This window comes from Mytilus californianus, unplaced genomic scaffold (genome assembly GCF_021869535.1).
Source record: "Mytilus californianus isolate M0D057914Y unplaced genomic scaffold, xbMytCali1.0.p SCAF_10, whole genome shotgun sequence".
NCBI classification, from domain to species: Eukaryota; Metazoa; Mollusca; class Bivalvia; order Mytilida; family Mytilidae; genus Mytilus; species Mytilus californianus.
In genome coordinates, this window is record NW_026262582.1 from 2,293,943 (window position 1) to 2,299,333 (window position 5,391).

General features: G+C 33.1%; 1 long non-coding RNA gene across 1 annotated transcript; it reads right to left on the minus strand.

Annotated features, from left to right (window-relative positions):
- Nucleotides 1–5,159, minus strand: LOC127717456 (uncharacterized). The gene is made up of 3 exons (XR_007989188.1): nucleotides 4,884–5,159; nucleotides 1,027–1,902; nucleotides 1–228 (listed from the first exon to the last, which is right to left on the minus strand). It is a non-coding gene; the product is annotated as an uncharacterized LOC127717456 (long non-coding RNA).
- Nucleotides 5,160–5,391: the final 232 nt, after the last annotated feature.

Consider the following 5,391-nt stretch of genomic DNA (forward strand, 5'->3'; position numbering starts at 1 on the left):
TAATATACTAAATCATTTAAATTAACAAACTCTCTCTATACATTTATCAACTGACTTTGTTCCTCAATAGTTTCCTAACAATCTTGGCTAGTCCAACATAACTAAGATTATTTATATCCCTACTACTAACACGTGGTTGTAACACGTAAAACAACACGACTATTACACCTCCCATGAATATTATAAACTCAATTCGGGTAAACATTTCATGACTCGTGGACGACATATCTGAAATTAGAAAATAACATATGTATACTAAGGTAAATTTACTCATGGATAGGTTCTACAGATACGATGTATCTGAAATTATAACAAAATCTATGTATGATAAAGTTACATTGATATGCAATCAAAGTGTATACTAGTATTAATTTTGCGGATAGTTTATAGTGTAATCATGGCTCGTGGACGATATATCTGGAAATGGAACAAAAACAGTGAAACAACTGTCAATTACATATTTTGAATACCAAACAACACTTAACACTCACGAAATATTCAAAAATCATGTTTTATTTGCTAATAAAATCAAGATAAATATGACTGCATGTGCTCTCTATGACAACATTATAACAATACATTGAAAAACACAAACACAAAGCTTGATTTAAGTCACCATTTCGTTAATATAAGATAACTGCAATAATAAGAATTGAAAACTTCTATTTTTATAGCTTAATTGTAAATGCTTGATCATGTGCTTCAATCCACGGTGATAAAACTCAATTACATTTTTTTAAGTTTTGCGTACTATGCTTTATAATGATTTTTTTTTTATTGGGTGGTAACCGAAAATAAAAAAAAAATAATGATACAAAAAAATAAACATACAAACAAACAAACAAACAAACAAACAACAAACTAACAAGCATACACCATTTGCATTGTTTTCTGGAAATTCTGTAACTTCAATAATTTGGTATTTTTTTATATTATAGACGTCGGCCAGCGACTTCATGGACTTTTGATTTAGATAGAAATAATTTCCGATTTCTGTATCTTGGCAGGACAAAAACCAGTTCTTACCTTTAAATAGTGCTTTTGAATCGTCTAGTTGCTGTTGCACGTGCCATATATATGTCGCAATCAAATAACAAGTACCAAATAAAACTGGAAGAATATTTATTGATTCACTTTCTAATATTTGATGCAATAGGTATCCCATCATGAGAAACCCGGATGTCTCTAAAACTGTTTTTGTACATATCACGTGATTGTATAATAAGCTAAACCAGACATAGATGACACTAGCGTAAAAGTTCCAAAGTTAGAATGATTCGTGAATTCTAGAATCGGCACATTGCAATAGTTCCGGCAAAAAATATACCAATAGCTCTCAAACGTAGTGTGACCTTGATATTTTTATCTTTAAAATGTTTAAGGCATATCAGCTTCAACACAGTTGCAAATACAGAGGAAAACGATAAGTAATCTATTCTTTTCATGGTGAAATCTTTATTTACACCAAGCGATACAAACAATGCGCCTTAAGACAGCAGACCAGTGGTTACCATGATGATATGCTGTAATCGAGATCCTTTGCAAATAATGTGACAAATCAGCACAATAAGAGGTATAAGAGATGGATATATGTCCGTCCCTCTGTCTCCAAGAGGGACAATGTTGTATATTTCAACAGACCACTTGATAGTACATATAGGAAAAAGAAAATTGTAATCGATTTGGAATTTTAAACAATGAGTCGGAACTCCTCTGTTTGAAATGCTACTAAAAAGAACACCAGTTCAATGACGGCTGATACCAGTAGACGTTGTATGATCCATTTGTCTCCAAACTGATCATTTCCTTCTGTCAAACATTTACTACCATTCCATTGTAAAAAATAAACTCCCAAGAATTAGTCCAACTATTGCAAATTGTTTCAATCTCGGTTCTAATTTCCTAAAAAAAAAATAATTAAAAACAATATAAATTCATTAATTTGGAAAACTAACCCGTTTAATGCATCGGCAAAAAACGCATATGCCAAAGAGAAAATAACAAAGCCTTGACAAAAAAAAGAACGACAAATGACGAAAAAGACAAACAAGTCCACAAAACCCTACATACGAAACTAAAAAATGAGTTACACGAACCCCACCAAATCAAAGAGGTTTGGATGTTAGAGAGCAAGAACGATGTGTGCACAGGATTAACTATTGTAGTAAGTTAAACTTAAAGTTGACCATGACTTTCTATGTATGTTTATTTTCCCTGAAATGGATAAACCTTTTGAGTAGTCGTGAATAATCAAGCTTATGGATATAAGAAGATGTAGTATGAGTGTCATTGAGACAACTCTCCATCCAAAGTTACTTTATTAAATTAAGTTACTTTATATAATTACAATGGGGTTTGAAAGTTAGAGAGCTGAAACGAATTATTTGCTTATGCACAGTGGTGACTTAGTTGAATCAAGTTTTGACCTTTACTGTCACTAAGTTTTTTTTCCGAGTACGCGATACAATGTGTTATTACCAAACTCCAATTAGTCTTATAGTAAGGGGACAGAAACGATGTTTGCAAAATGATGACTAATTTGAACAAAGATCATGCCCTAGCTTCATTATTGGTTTTTCTGCTTTGTTTGCGATACACCCTCTGGCAGTAATTTATATGCATGCCAAGTTTCATATTCGAACTCCAAGGAATTTGAAAAGTAGAAAAAACAATTTTTGACTGATTGACTGACGGACGGGCGAACGGATTGCGTAAAAGACACACGGATGGATGGAAAGACAAGCTAATTAACGTAAGCCTCCGGCTCATTACTGTTCAAGGCCCTAACTTATCTATTCAGTAGAGAAATAAGAAAGCGAAGGTAAACCTTTATACATTTTACAATGTATTTTCTTAAGATAAGTCGGGTGTTGTCACATGGCTGGTGTGGTTTGTTGTACTGTCCAATGATTTTAATGTATAACTTTTTATGAATTACTTCATAAAAAGATGTGGTATGAGTGCCAAAGAGACAACTCTCTGTCCAAGTCTCAATGTGTATAAGGTAAACAAATATAGGTCAAAGTACGGCCTTCAACACGGAGCCTTGGCTCACACCGAACACCAAGCTATAACGAATTATTTTAATGAGGAACAAATACTAGGAAGCTAACGTTAAATTCGCTGTGGAATATCTGAGAAATAAATGATGTCATCTCATTGGAATAAAGTCTTTCACTCTGAATTAAATGATGTCATCTGATTGCAAAAAAATCTTTCACTCTGATCAGTCAAGATGTGTTTCGATACAATCGACAAAACATGAAATATAAAAAGGATAACATGAATCTCCAAACATATTGAACAAATCAACAAACAACACCAAACACTGAGAGAACCAAACACCGAGAGAGCCGTGGTGTAGTGAATAGCGCATCGGACTACTAACTCAAAGGTTCCTGGATCTATCCCCGTTCCGGGCTCCTTTGACACCATTTGCGAGTATGGTCTTGAGAAACGATGATAGTCTGTCGGAAGGGGACGATAAATTGCTGACCCGTGTTAAGAGAGAGAGCAATATCTCTTGCACGTAAAAGACACCCTTGTAGATGTCGAAAAAGAACAGGCCTACAAGGCAGCACTCGCACCCGCAAAGTGGATTAATATAAATTGTAATAACTTGTTTGCCAATTCACTATAAATAAATATGTTTAAATTAACACCAAACACTGACATACGACTACCAAACACTGACATACATCTACCAAACTCTGACATACACACTACCAAACACTGAATACGACTACCGAACATTGACATACAACTTCAAACCACTGAAATACGACTATCGAACACTGACATACAACTACCAAAAACTGATATACGACTACCGAACACTGACATACAACTTCAAAACACTGATATACAACTACCAAACACTGACATACAACTTCAAAACAATGGCATACTACTACCGAACAAAACCAGACGTGCAAATAACAACGAACACACCACTGTCTGATTTGTCTGACTAGGTACAGACATACATGATGTAGGATGAGTTTAAACAATCCTGGAAATTTTTAAACAATGTACATATACATTTGCAATTTGTAAATTTTGTTAAATCAGGATAAATCGCAATTATAATACATCACATTAATATTGCCACTGCTAATAATTGCATTTTTGAAAGCCATTTAAATGTTTGTTATATAAATGTGACAATTGGTATAGCATACTTTTTATTTCAGAAATAACTTCACATCCAGAATTACTTCGGGTTTTATATAGTAAAACAATATCAGCCCTCTATAGACTTATCTTAAGTCTCAACTGTATACGATATCGTTTATTATTTGAAACTTGCGTCACTTCGGTCATCATATAGTTAACTAATATCAGCCCTCCATACATTTATCTAAAGCCTCGAATGTATATGATATCAATTATAATTTGATACTTTACATCACTTTGGATATCATAAAGTTAGCCAATTTTAGCCCTCTATTAACTAATCTATACGCTTATGTTTATAATTTAATACATGTGTACTTGCATCACTTCGGGCATCATATAGTTAACTAACATCAGCCCTCCATACATGTATCTAAGTCTCGAATGAATATGATATAGCTTATAAATTGATACTTACACCACTTTGGGTATCATTGTGTTGACTAATATCAGCCCTCTATATACCAAAGTTAAGTGTCGAATGTATACGATATCGTTTTTAATTGGTACTTGCACCACTTTGGGTATCATATAGTTGACAAATATCAGCCCTCTATTTACCAAATTTAAGTCTCGAATGTATACGATATCGTTTATAATTTGATACTTGCATCACTTCAGGCATCATATAGTTAACTAATATCAGCCCTCCATACATTTATCTTAATATCGAATGTATATGATATCGTTTATAAATTAATACTTACACATCTTTTGGGATTCATAAAATTAGCCAATATCAACCCTCTATAAACTAATCTTAAGTCTCGAATGTATACACTATCGTTTACTAAATTGAACTTGCACCACTTCGGGCATCATATATAGTTCAACTAACATCAGCCCTCCATACATGTATCTTAAGTCTCGAATGTATACGATATCGTTTATGATTTAGTACTTTACATCATAAACGTTGGTTCTTGTTTCATACCGTGCCCTTATTCTCCACAAACATGGATGGTTTAACCCATTGATCTCTTATATCTACAATAAATAAAACACATACATTGACGTATAGCTATCAACAAAAATCGTAGATAATATGATCAAGATCAATGCCTTTGGTAAAACATGATTTAAAATATCTTGTTTTATTTTCTTTAAACATTACAGCAGATGTCCATGTAATTTATTTAAAGGATTCACCGATTAAAATTGTCAAGGGTTTAAACTTGATTGGTTCATAACATCCATTTTCAAAATAAAACTCTT